Genomic DNA, 14,667 nt, shown 5'->3' with positions numbered 1-14,667 from the left:
TTAAAGAGAAAACATAGCAAAGCCATAGAAGCGGTAAACTTGTAGATTGTACATTTATATATCATTGAGTTTTCGGTGAATTGTGTTCCGAAATTTCCAGTCATTGTTTCACCATTTATAATAAAAAAAACATTATTCTTAGGTAATGCCGTTATATTGAACCTTTAAGTAGTAATAGCCTAAAAAAATATTTGGATTTGTCTTAGCAAATAAAAATGTTAAACATTTATACATTTAGTGGATAAATAAACTTATATATTTGCCGGAAATAGTGTTAAATATATTTTTACAAACATTAGGTTCTAAATAAAACAAAATAAATATCTCATAAAAACTAATATTTATAAATTATACCAATTTACATGTTATTAACTATGGGACGTGTATGGATTCATACGTAACTAAACAGTACGTAACAAAGATTTTGGATACATACTTATTTCCAACATAAAATGTATTAAATATTGTAAACGTCAGGTCCTAATTATTTTTTATTTGTAAAAACTGTGATGAGAATTCACAAAATAAATAATACCCTTATTTGATAGTATAATTAATACTGTTTGTTATTGTATTAATTGAAATCATGTAATTTTATTAATTACAATTTAAGGTCACGTACCAGAACAAAAAATATTCATGTAATTAAATGTATTCTTATTTCAAATAAATTGTTTGTTTAAGTAAACTGAGAGTAATAATTAGTTGTTGAATATTTTCCTTAGAAGTAAAATTATCTGTGAGTAATGCATAAATATTTTTCCGTTTTGTGTGAATAAATATCTTAAGAAATTTATTTGGAAAAAATGAAATTTTTATTAACTTTTCCAAAATCAATTTATATTTTTCCTCATGTTAAAATTTGATTTATTTACAAAACCGTTTATTTAGACTTGTGTAAATTTGATTTATTGTAATACTAATAATGATAAAATTACAAAAAAAAAAAAAAAAAAGATACGTATTTTACTGACAACTGCTAGCATTTTAGCGTAGGAAGCTAGAGAGAAAATAATTATTTGCTCGTGAAAATTTCATTGTATTTTTATTTTTTTACTTCTTTATATACTTTTACGGTATATTAATGCAAGCAAGACGTCAACACTAAAAAAATCCGGGCAGTCGCCGCCGACAGGGGATATAGAAAGAAAAAAAATATATATTTTTTTTTCCAACCCTACCTCCAACAGGGACACTTTCCCGCCAAAATGTTTGCAGCCGGTGAAAGTACCCCCTCCCCCACCTGTTGCGGGGGAGAAGCGCTACGTACCGTTGATTGCACTCTCCACTTTAACACCGTCGGGGAAGTTTCGCCGCCGTCGATAGTGCCGCTGGGAGGGAGGGGTGGAGGTCGTGTTGGGGAGGGAGGGGTCGCGCTCCCACCGGACGAGGCGAGGGAATCAATCAAGCGGCCCGAGGGAGCAGGGACGAGCTAAGGAGTCCTGAAGGTCGCGGGCGGGGGGTGGGCAAGAGGCGAGAGTGATTTGCTAGGCCGGGATGGGAGTTGTTGATTGAGTCAACTCGTCCGGAGGCCGTGGACAAACACCGGCCCTTGTCTCCCCCCCTCCCGGGGCCACACCCCTCCCCCACCTCCATCTCCGTGGTCACCCGGGTGGTCACTTCGCCAGCTGTCCACCTGGTGGTCCCCGCGCAGATTCCATTACTTCACACCCTGTGTGTGTGCGTATACAGGCCGAGTCTGAACTCGACCGACCACTTTTAGCTCAATGTTTATAACTTAAAAATAAGTTGAAAACATACATACCTACGATAGGCCTATATGTTCTAAATACGCCTTTGAATTTTCAACTGAAACGGTATTTTTTTTTTTAAATAATAAGAAACTATTGATGATGAGTTGCCAAGCGTCTACGTAATGTCTAAACAAACCAAGTTAATACAAAAACTGCAAATCTTTAAGCTTAAGTGAAATTACTGAAAGGAAAAATTTAGAGTAAAAACCCTTACTTTTCATTGATTTTGGTGGAGCAGAGAAATAATGTGGTTTTGTAAAAGCTGATTATTAATACCTATAAGTTACATGTCCATAAAAAAAAATTGTGAGTGAGGTTTTCAGCACTCGCCAGTGATGTCTGAACTCATAACCTCAGTGTTATCATGTTGTTCATGTTGCAAATAAACTTATAATACAAAACTCGCACATTAAAATTAAAGTTGAATTCTTTGAAAATATGCCCACCTTAATAAATAAACTGATAAACAATTTAAAATTTTTTAAAAACAGCTCCGACAAAACCCAGAATTTGTTTCTGAATTTCAAAAAGTAATTTTACTAATCTACTACTGATCTTGTTAAAATTCACTACGCAGTTAATACTATGAAGTTTTTGCACATGTTAAAAATTATACTCCTACTGCCTCACTACAATTTTAAACTGAAACATTAAAAAAACATATTATAAAACCTAAGTATAAGTTTGTATATTTGTTTTCCTTAAACGACTAAAAACAGTCTGTTAATACTTCCTACAAACCAACACCTCTTTGAACTGATTCTATATATATATTTTTATATTATTATATAATAATGTTATTAAAAAAGTAAAAAATACAGTGATGAGATTCAAACCACTTCCCTTAAGATTAACAAGCGTGTGCTCTAGCACTGTGCAACTATGACTACTGGGAATTTATAAAGAATGCATCTATTAAAATCATTGTAATGCCAGCTTTCTTAGGTATTTTAAAACTTTAGATTACACTTTAATACGAATATTGTAGTTTAGAAAATATATTCCAGTGTTGTTTCACTATAATACAAAATAATTCGGCACACCTTTACGTTTGGTATGCCTCGTAAAGATTACGAAAGTTATTATATACAGGTTTATGTGGCTAAGCCATCTTTGTCACATTTCAGTTTATCGACTTCCGTTCAATTTTTACGAAATTACTCCTTCTATTATAAATTACAATAATTTGTAGCAACTGTGTAAGAATAATTTTGCGGTAGGCATTTAGAAACATTGATCGCTTTAAGGGCAGAGTTTTATCAAATTCTATCAAGTGTTCGCCTGTGCTTACAAATGCTTATCTTAACACATTTGAGCCCAAATAATTAAATTCATAAAATTTTGGGAGAATATTACAAGAATTGAACCAAATAAATGTCATATAACAACTATGGCGATAAAATGTCTACATATGCCATAGTTTGCGAGAAAATTCACGTGATATAAATATGACGATGGGCATAAGTGAGCACCTCATCATTAAAATTGTAAATTTATAAAATAATAAGTTAGAAAAGTTATGATGTATTGTATTTAAAAATTTTCATTATTTTGTAAGATTTATCGTATTAACCTTATGCTGTAAGCATGATTACTAGGGGCATGAAGATTTCGCGAAAAGATTTCGAGACTCGATGAAAGTTAAAACACTGTAGCACCGTCTGTGTTTCGTGATTGGTTGAGTTTCTCCCAGGTACACGTCAATTGTAACAACACCAATCACAGCGATTCAGTGCGGAAGTAAACGCGTCCTGAGTGGCTCGTTGAAACAAGGCAACGACTTCTCTCACAGACGGCCGCCAATCACATGGAAGAAACCACAGGAGCGGGTATACCTTGTTGCAGTCTAATAAGTGTTCAGATCTTTTCGCGAAAAGTTCTTGCCCCTAATGATTACACTTATAAACATAAAATCGCTCTTCACGTTGTATGAAAGAAATTGAGCAAACAGTTATTCAAATATAAAATATTACCAATATTTAACTGAGATTAAAAAATATTCGATACTTTTCTACATTGTTCTTTACAACTGATAAATTAAAAATCACACTGCACATACACATGGACATATGTTACACTCATAGATAGAGAAAACTAAACATTATTTACACATAATTTAGTGTACAATTTTGAAAAAGTCAATTAATGTATATGTTCGTCTTAACTTTGACAGCTTATTTTGATAAGTATACCTACTAATCATATTACAAAATATTTTGTGTAACTTTGGAAATAACATTGTGCACAATGTGACTTCACATTTTGTACAAAATGTTAATGGGTTCCCTTTGCACCATCTGAAATGGAAACGCCTTTGCTTGCCTCTCTTTCCTATGATTTGATCTGTTCTGTCAACTTGAACATCCGAAGTAACTTTTTGTTTGGATATAGATGGAAAACTGTTTGGCCTACCCTTCAAATTATTTCTTCCATGCCCCAGTTTCAAATACTTCATGGCAATTTCTCTACAAAATCTTTTATGGAGATTGAAGTTGGTTCATGAATCAATCTATAAAGTTCGAAAACATTAAGAGGCCTATACAGACAGTCTTCAGGACGTGATTGTAGGGCCTTTTGCTAAGAATAATTTGCAGCTTCCCATTACAGATAACACTGTCATTTTTTTTGCGTGCATAAGGAAAGGATGAATGGGTCGATCTATGATTTTTATAATGCTTTTAAAAATTCGTAACATAGGTAAAAATATTTCCGAATGTGTGGTTTTACGCAGCTGTTTTATGTATCGTGTGTAATGCATACAAAAAAAGTAGAAACACACAACGATAGAGTATTAATCGTTGATTAAAATGGTGTAAAAAAATACATAGGTCACCGCTGAAAAACTCCCAGAATTCTTCTACGACGAAAAGCATTTCCGCACATTTATTCTGCCGGGAAGTGTCTCCCTCGCGCGGCGTATTCTTCAGCCGGCGACTGGAGCCGAGGAGTGGGGCTAGCGGCTGCTGTGAAGGCAGCGGAGGGGAAGTTCGTCTGACGGCTGCTCGGTCGCCTTATCAGCGCGTCGGGGTATCGGATATCGCGATAAGCACATGTATTCGCAGGAATAGTGTCTACCACTGAGGCCGCCTGGTCGGGAAGGGTCATTCCATGCCAAATCAACCAGAAAATAATAATTTTTGGCATCACCATCTCAGAATTAAAAAAAACTCGGCAAATTAGCAGTAGGTGTGCAGAAAAGTGCATTAGCAAAGTTAAAGCCCCCTGTGAATAATACTTTTTATACAGCAGGGTTGCCAACTTGTGGAAAAAGTGGAATTTTTGCTGCGCGAGGTCCAATAAAAATATTTGTAACTTCCTTTGTAGTTGAGTGAGAACCTTGAAGTAGGGCTCAATAGAAAGCTAGAAAAGTGTCCTTTGAGATAAAAATAAGTTTTACGAATTTTAGAAGAAATTTGTTTCAAGGTCATGGTCATGTAACATGTGACCTTGAAAATTTTTGAAAAGTATATTTTTGAAAAATGTGAAAAAATTATATGTTATGAAGTGCGTTATTGGTCTAAGTGACATAAGTTTCATTTTGGGATGGATCTGGGATCAAACACTAGAACATTGTGAATTAGGCCATGTTCACTAAAACTACTCTAGTAAGGCATTAACACAATTCCACTTTTTCCACAAATTGGCAACCCTGCTGTATAAAAAGTATTATTCACAGGGGGCTGTAACTTTGAGAATTCACTTTCCTGAACCTGTACTGTTAAAGCCCTAAGTTTCATTGAATTCGGTGATGGTGATGTCAGCAGGTGTGTGAAATGGCATTGAATGACCCGGAAGTAATAAATTCTAGGATTCAGGCAGTTATTCCCAGAGAAAACCTCAACCATTCTACGCCCACCATATCGCGCGGCGAGAAGACTCAGTAAGGCATACTCGGAGCCAAGTGGAGGTTACCTGTAGGCGGAAAAAGTTGAGCGACTGTTATTTTTACCCCTTGTTAGATCGATATTTGGCTTTGTAACAGCATCGAGAAGTACTATTATATGCACGATTTCTTTTTCAAGGATGGAGTTAAAAAGAAACTGGAGAAAATAAAGAAGAATCATCTTTATATTTATGCAACAAGAAAGAAAAATGAAGCTACTCATCTCAAAGCATACTGGAGTCAAAGGTCAGTTTGTTTTGTAATATGTCATACAAAATACAGATTGCGTTCATTAGCCTGCGTAGTCGAAACTTAGTCTACCTTGTGATCTCTCACCTCCAACACTTTCCCCACCATAATATTGAGTTATCTTAGATGAACAGTCGCATATTGAAAAGTTTATTTAAAATATATAGGTTAAATATGTATGTTTATAATATGTAAAGCATCCATAAGTTATTATTTTGGACAGACTGAGCTCCCTGTTGGGAAGGGGGAGGGGCGGAAACAAACTCTGGCTCCTCACAGTCAAAGCATATAATATGTGTTTGTATTAACGTTGTAGTATTAACCTTTAAAATGTGTAATGTGTACATTTTTTATTTGGCACTGAATTATCAATTTATTCACAGGAATAAAACTATACCTAAACAAAACCATGTCAATGAAGAATTGGAAAACCAGAGCCTATCAAGAATTCACTGCAGCCATCAAGAACTGATTGAAAACGAAATAACTTCCGGAGTGCATGAAGTAGTGTACTATGAAGAAAGCTATCCGGCAAAGTGAGTAACTGTTTACATTTTATTTAAAACAAATCTAAGTTATTATTTTAGAGAAAGTAAGATTGGCAACACAAACAGTTCTATTAATTTAACAAATATGTTTTGGCCAAAATATACATAAGATTTTTGGTCTGTTCAGTGTAAGGTCATTTATTGCACAAAAATAAAGAAGTCGGTATTAAAAAGGATAAATTTTATGCATTGCAGGAAAAAATTTAAACTTGATAGCTGCAGTTATCAAGTTCCGGAAGGTAGAGACTCACGATGACACCTTGGCAGCCAGGGAGTAAAAACGGCACAAGAAATTTCTTCAAGAGAAAATGACACATCAGATGAAGAGAATAACTACTCTGTAACCAATGTCCTGCACAATGAAGATGGGCAGTGTATGTAAGTCCCTTAGCCCACTTTAAAAATAAGTTAATTACAAAGTGTTTTTAATACATGCTATTTTTCTTTCTTCAACTATTTCCTGAAAAATTGTTTACTTTTTTTCCTTCGTATCATTTGCACACGGTCGGGTAGTTATAATATTACACGAAACTAGACATTCTTTCGAAACTATATTTCTATCTAAATAAATCAATATAAATAGTTAAATGTTATTGCTACTGTAATGTGGCTCTTTCAGCTCTACAGCCATGTCTTACACAGAAATGCAACCGCCTCTGAAACTATTTGAGATGGAAGCAGGATGTTCTTTCTGGTCAACCACCGAAGGAGCCATTGACATTCCATATGAGCTGGTGGACAGGAATGAGCCAACTGTAGACAGTAGATGTATCAACAATTCAGAGACAAGCAATCAGGTTAGCTGAATAACAATTATATTGCTTTTAATTATATTGACCTGTTAAAAAATTACAGTTAAGTTATAATTTAACTTTACGAATATACTTCAATTGAAAAATTACACAACTACTCAAACTACATAAATGTTTTTATCAGAAATTTCACTAAAAACAGGGCAAAAAAATGAATACAGTAAAAAATCTTATCCCCATTTAGTGACAATAGACAGCATATTTTACTGACCTTACTTAAAAGTGATACACCATCCCCAGTTAAAACATAAACAGCATTCATAAGAACACTGATTTAAGCACTGAAAATGTTTATATTGTAGCAAGACTTTTCAAAGTATGCATCATACATTGGACAAAAAACTATTAAAGATACTACAGATACTATAAGTACTTTTACTGCTATCAATATTCCTGTTTTATTCGTAACTAGGGAAAAAATAATATATACATATTTTATGCACATAGAAATATAACATGATTTTAGGTACATTAATAGATATAAGTTATTCAAAAATAATATATTTATGAATGATTTCAGCCGAACAGTTTATTCATTACTCCAAGAAAATATCAACATTTGGATGAATATATTGAACATGTAAAGGAAGACAACGGTTTGATACTAGAAAAGCAGCAAAAATCCACTATGGTCCTCAATGTCAACAGCCTGACATGGATCCAGAAACATTTGAGGAACAGATTCAAGCTTTCCTCAGTAGGTTACAACTAACACAAGAGGACCGTCAACAGTTAGAGAGAGACACAATTCTCCAGGCAGGAAGCGGAAAATGGCTTGAAACACACAGAAAAATTCTAACAGCTTAGAATTTCGGGAAAGTCTGTCGTAGACGTGCATTAACAAGCTGCGTTAACTTAGTTCGCAGAATTGTTTATACCTCCGATATTTTGAACGTGCCTGCAATTTATCATGGTAAAAGGTTTGAGGTGATGGCTATAGAACTAGAAAAACAAGAAGGAATATAAGGTTGGAAAAAGTGGACTCTTCATTGACAAGGAATTCCCTTTCTTGGGTGCCACTCCGGAAGGTGTTATTGGAGAAAAGGGTCTTGCAGAAGTTAAGTGTCCATCATCTGCAATTGAAAAAGATGTTACTGCAGCAGTTAAACAAGGGAACATCCGATATATGAGTTCGAAGGAGATGAACTGAAACTGAAAAAACACATTCATATTTTTATCAAGTTCAGGGACAGCTGCACATTTCAGAGAGGGAATATTGCATTTTTAGTGTTTGGACATCAGTGGAAAAAGAGATGGCAATATTTCGAATTGAAAGGGATGACAATTTTTGTAAACAAGAGATGGAACCACATCTTAAAAAATTCTATTATAACTGCATTTTGCCAGAACTGGTGGACCCTAGGCATACGAGGAGCATGGAAATTCGAGACCCTCCATACATTATTGACGCTATTGAAAAAAGAGCAAGAAAAAAATTTGCTGCTGTCAAGACTTGTTCAGCTGCTCATTAATTACCTCTGTAGCGTATCTTCTTAAAAAATGTGGGAATATAATATGTATTTTTTCTTAAAGTATTTATTGCGATATGACATTATTATATAAGAAAATTTAAACTCAGTGCGCTGTTAAATTATGCTTGTAAAAGCAGACCATCTAAATTTACTCAACTGTATCCATAAACTCATATGTTTATTGTCTTTGTGGTGTGCAAATGTGTTCAAATTCAATTATATTTGATTAAATAAGATGTATTTGTACAACTTCATACATTAACTTTTTTTTTCTTCAGAAAAGCCAAAAATAATTTGTACAGATAAATCGATGATTGTTATTTTCTGAACAGTTATTGGGTGGAGATGCATACAAATATTTTAAACAGCAAATTGTAAACAATCTAAACATGAAAAAAATACAAGGTAGAAAAAATAACATGATTCTGTGCCGTATTGAAAATGCATTTTGGCACAATTATCATTACCACACTTCTTTTTAAAATCAATAATAATTGATATTGACAATGTTGCAAATATTCTATTTCTAAAGGAATAAAGAGTTAAAAATACATGATATGACATGCTAAGTTATCGCGTCATTATTTCAAAAAAAAACTATTCACAAACAACTGGTTTGTTTACGTTTGGAATAAAAACTGTGAACACTAGTCACACACCGTAAAAGCCACACATCTTCCTGTATACTCACTTCATGTTATAGAATGGGGAAAGTCCGGGTGAACAAAATTACGATTTTTGCCTCATAACGTCACCATGTTTCGGATGACTTAAGACGACTTGTTCCGTAATTTTTTAAACTTCAAATACAATTTGCAGCAACAAATAGTACCTGTGACTATGTTATATGACTTCGTTGAGCAAAGAGATGCATTTCAACCTGTTGTTGAAACAAACATATTTTTATGTAGGAATGTTTGTTAACTGATTGTTTCATCAGTGCACGCTTCAATTCGTTTGTAGTCGTATGATAAATTGTAGTTTAGTACGTACATTTAAATCTAATACGTATTTTATGATGAACGAAATTATATATATATATATATTACCGGAAGGGTGAAAAATCATGTAAACTGTTGATTAGTTATTTCTGAAACCCAGTAATAATATAACTACGTTCGTACATAGTATAAAATTGAAAATTTGGAAAATATTATTCTTTATTTGATTGTAATCATATTACTTTCTTGCTGGTGGACACGTAATAGCACACAACTTGAAGGATAACCAGACCCAAGTGTATAACTGAATTATTAATTATTATATAACTCAAGTCAAAACTTAATTATTTAAGTAAATCATTGCTTGCCAATAATTGGCACAAATCAATTTTAATTTCTTAGTCAGCAAGGTTTAAAACTACAAACGAAAAATTTCCCAGCAAGGAAGTGTGCATGTGTCCGCGTATGCGTACCTGTGTTGTTTATGCTTAGGTATGCGCACTTGCTATGCTATGTATGCATTATTTTTGACTAGGTAACACGTAGGCCTACATATTTCCGACTATGATATTAAAATATGTAATATTTTTTGGTTAAATATAACGGAAAATGCATTTGATTCGTTATATGGATATGAGTTTCGTAGTTATGACAGCTCCATAGAACTTGCAATGAAAGTTCGGCGCAGCTCCGAAAGCTTGGAAAATGAGAGATCTCTGAGAATAAATACTCCAGCCAATAGTCTTCTCTAGTGTAAATAACCTGGCCAGGGGAGAGAATTGGGAGGTTGGTGGGCAATGCGCTCAACACAACGCCAAGTGCGGCCTTTATCCACTGACGTATAGTAAATAACTGTGCCTCGAAGGTAACGCGACACCGCGACAACACGAGACTCGAGGACAGAGCGATAGCGGGTACTGAACACCGCGATCTTTCCTAAAAGACACTGTAAGCTGGAATGACGGCGGGGTGGAAAGTGTTTCCCCCACTCCGCCTCCCAGTCGAAGTGACGCGCCGCCAAGATAACCAATCCACGTCTCCTCCTTCCAGCTTTGTCCCGCCCACCTTGCACGATGCCGTAAGCGCAGAACCCGCTGGCGGAGTTGCGCCCTGTCTGTATAGGCCTCTTAACGATTGTCATATCAATCACTCGAGTCACAAGACACCAGTACCACATTTCTCCCAGATTGTGATTCAATGATTTCCCAAAAGTCAGTCATTGTGATCAAACACCCCACTCCCCCATATATTTGTTGTAAATTCTTTATCAGTAAAGGTTGGAGAACAGGTACTAGCTCTTTCGCTTCATGGTTCCATCTTGGTGCAGATGAAATTGGTTGAATGTTGTCAAAGTTCGTTGCCAATGAAAATCATCCGTTGTCATTCCATATGTCATATCATTACTGGTATCAAAGCTGTAATCATACGAACCTCGCGATGTTTTCTTAAGTTACTTTTCAGATTTTTTTTTGCATTTTTTTTTGTTATATTTTCTCGTATTGTAGCAGTAGCTCTGAATTCTTTCTGCTACAATTCTCTCACAAGTGAATGGCTGGTAAAGAAATTGTCGAAGAATACAACATGACTGGCAGGATCGTCGACAGCTGACAGCATACTCACTACCACTTTACTGTCTGGTGGAACCAATAGATGGAGCTGCAGAAGGTTTTTTTTTTCCAACGAGGAGGCTAAATTTGTAACAGTATCCACTCTCTCCACACATAGTACATAAATTGTAGCCAAATCTAAACGGTTTACCTAATAAACTGCTTGAGTGAATTGTACCCATAATATCTATAATTCCATCAATAGACAAAAATTTGTAAAATATACCCCACTGCAGGAACTTCTCATTGCTATTATTATAAATTGGTTTTATTACAACACTGTCAAAATTTTTTCCAAATTATAATAGTTTGCAATGATACTCAGTACGCAACTATGTTAATGCACGATTCCATAAATTTTGAACTAAGAATGTTTGCATATTTACGTTTTTTTTTTATTTAAGTCATTATGTTTAAGACATTCAAATGTTTTATTCATGATTAAAACTTAATTTTAGATGTTGGCATTTCCCACCCGCACAGTTTTTTGGTGGCCATGTTGCGCCCGTGTGCCACAGAGTGCCAGCTCGCCGTGCTCGAAGCAGTGTAGGCGCGGCGCTGATTGTCGGAGCAATACGTCGTTGCCGCGGGGAACGGCGCTCAGTGTCGCTGGGCAAGGGGGTAGGGGGGTAGGGAGGAGCCTCGTGCGGCTCGATAATCGCCAGGGCTGTGCTGTCGCCATTGTCACTGCCGTCTGTAGCTCTCGACCTCATCGACATAATGCACCGCCGCGGTGCCCTCTTCTCCCCCTCATTCCTTCCCACCCCCGCACACGCCGACCCCATCATAACAATCACCAGCCGGTAGGGCCTCGCTACCGCAGTTTAGTGTCTGTTGTTATTTTGCCAGTGGCGAAACAACAGTTGTCATCTGGGGCGTTGAAAGATATGGCCATAGAGGTTACAATTCCCCCAAACATTGCAGTAAGTGTCATAATCTCACATATTTTACTTTAAACCCCTCAAACCAAAAGCACGTTTTAGATTTTAGTTTCACTATATTTGTTTGAAATTATGTTAAAATAAAAAGAAGTATATTAAGTTTAAATGTATCAATGTCTCGTGTTGTTTAGGATATAATCTTCATATTTTGTAATTTTAAAAACATAATATACAAAGAATTTAAGTAAAAACTAATTTTTTTCTGTTAGTTTTACCCATTTCCTGGAATTGCGAAACGTCTTCCACCAAACCTTTTTTCTTTAAAGAAATGGTTTAACAAAATATAAAAAACAAGCAATCTTCATAAATGTATTTTAATTTAAATTAAAGGAAATTTTACAAATTGTTATATTATTTTAAGATCTGTTTCCAATGACAATCTGCGTAATTTCAGAGTCGCACCTGTGTTTCCGTGCCATGTGCGTCTCTGCCTGAGGACGGGAGCAGATAGCAGTTCCCGAAACGTCGCTTGTTTCTGTTTAGGTAAAACTATTGTATTTGTTTGTTTTTTCGTTTTGTCATGTTTTTTGTCTCGCTTCAACTGTTGTGCTGAATTATTTTGGGTTTCAATATTTTTGTGTTGTCATCATTTGTGGGGATTTTTTCGTTCTCTTAGTACATTTTTCTTTGTTTTTTCTTTGTTTGCTGACCATATTCCTGTTTCGGAATATTTTGTGGTGTTCATATCCTTGTTGACAACAGCAATTGTTTGCTTAATTTTGTGTGTTTTTTGTATATTTTTTTGAGTATTTTTATTTTTATTTTTATTTATTTATTTTATTTATTAGTTTTTCTTCAACAGAAAAAGTTCTTAGCAATGGCGTATGTCCAAAAACTTACATCAAGTCATGCACTCCCATTGCACAAATCTTTTAAAGATAACTTCTTAATTTACTGTTCTAAGAAATTGACAGTACATTTTTTGTTGTTTACTATAGCAATAGATTATAATCTAAAGTTTAAATAGTAATCTTTTTTAAAGTATGGTACTAAAGCTTTATTTTGATTGATTTAATTATCTTATACAAGTAGTGAACATAGGTAAAAGCAATGGATAAAGATTATTATATATTTTTAAGAAACTTTAATTAACTGCATGCATTTAAGACGTATCACAGAATATCAGTATGAACAATATTATGTATGGACTTAAAAAAAGTTTAAATTAAAAGTAAAAGGATGTCAACAGACTTCCATATATGGTTGTGATTATACTTGGTAATGCATTTACGCAAAACCAATGTAACTGTTCATTGTTTATTGGGATACTTAAATATGATACACTTAAGACTTTGAGAATCCTAAATAAAAATATAAAAATAACAATTAAGATCTAGTATATCATGATTCTATGGGTCCAACCACACAAATTCTGTTTCTATTTAAAATACAACTACTGTACTCTGCAGTCTCAAGTTGTTTTATTTTTATGTTCAACCTTTATACTGTATGTACAGAGTCCTAAAACGGCTATTTGTCGTGGAAGGAATAATAAGAGCTTTGCTGCTAAAAAAAACACTGTATTTAAGCTTGGTGGCGGTGCTTAATGCACTGGGACATCAAGGCGACCATATTATTCTTTATGCCGCCTTGAAGAACGAAGTCGTTGTCAGCGCCTGCGTCCTTGCACTCACGTGAACTAAACATATTTTTACCTGAGATGTGGATACAGTAGCTGGATGAGTCCATTACCTGCAGGCGTGTACTACTATTTCCTGGGAGGTGAATACAGGAGCTAGGGTGAGTACGTTACCTGTGGGCGGGTATTTCTATTGCCTAGGAGAAGAAAACAGGAGCTAGGGTGAGTACATTACCTCTGGTCGGGTACTTCTATTGCCTGGGAGGTGGATACAGGAGCGAGGGTAAGTAAATTTCTTGTTGGTGTTCACAACTATTACCTGGGAATGCCACAGCAATTTGGCAATGTGTAGATAGATACACAATGTGACTTGCGTTTGATGAATAAAATACCTCTGGATGGAGTGTTTGTTATCCGTATCAATATCTGAGATTGAGGAGCTCACAAGGTGGTATCTGTTGCTTCGGGAATATGACCTGGAGATAAACCACATTAAAGGAGCATACAAAATCACTGCTGACTGCCTGAGCCTATATGTGCGATCTGGATGTGAGCAAGTTAAAAACCAAAATCAAAGAATTTGTCATAGTCCCACTATCTTCCGAGTACTGGATAAGGATCCGTAGACTCGCCGATATCATGCGAGACCTGTCGGCGAAGCAACCAAAAAAGACTTCTGTCAAGAAACGGGCTCTAACTGCCAGAAAGAAACACCATTGTTACACACGATACAAGCCAGTTCTGTGTATCACGAGACGAGACACTATTCGCATAATGAGAAAACAAGATGGCGTTCAAGGAAAATTGGAAGCCAGTCATCAAAATGGATCCGAGGAACCTGGTCCAGGAAGCTGTCAGATGCCATCTGTCGACAGCTGTTA

At 35.3% G+C, this 14,667-nt stretch overlaps 1 long non-coding RNA gene across 2 annotated transcripts; it reads left to right on the top strand.

Moving 5' to 3' along the window:
• The first annotated feature begins 4,327 nt into the window (after window positions 1-4,327).
• Window positions 4,328-7,650, top strand: LOC134541569 (uncharacterized). 2 transcript variants are annotated; one of them, XR_010076659.1, is made up of 3 exons: window positions 4,328-5,883; window positions 6,270-6,422; window positions 6,630-7,650. It is a non-coding gene; the product is annotated as an uncharacterized LOC134541569 (long non-coding RNA). The 2 variants fall into 2 exon arrangements; XR_010076658.1 differs by lacking the exon at window positions 6,630-7,650 and having other exon boundaries at window positions 6,270-6,423.
• The last annotated feature ends 7,017 nt before the right edge of the window (window positions 7,651-14,667 follow it).

The sequence above is a fragment of the Bacillus rossius genome (genome assembly GCF_032445375.1).
Source record: "Bacillus rossius redtenbacheri isolate Brsri chromosome 4 unlocalized genomic scaffold, Brsri_v3 Brsri_v3_scf4_1, whole genome shotgun sequence".
Classification (NCBI taxonomy): Eukaryota; Metazoa; Arthropoda; class Insecta; order Phasmatodea; family Bacillidae; genus Bacillus; species Bacillus rossius.
Note: the sequence above shows the minus strand (reverse complement) of the source record. Positions and strands in the feature narration are given on the sequence as shown.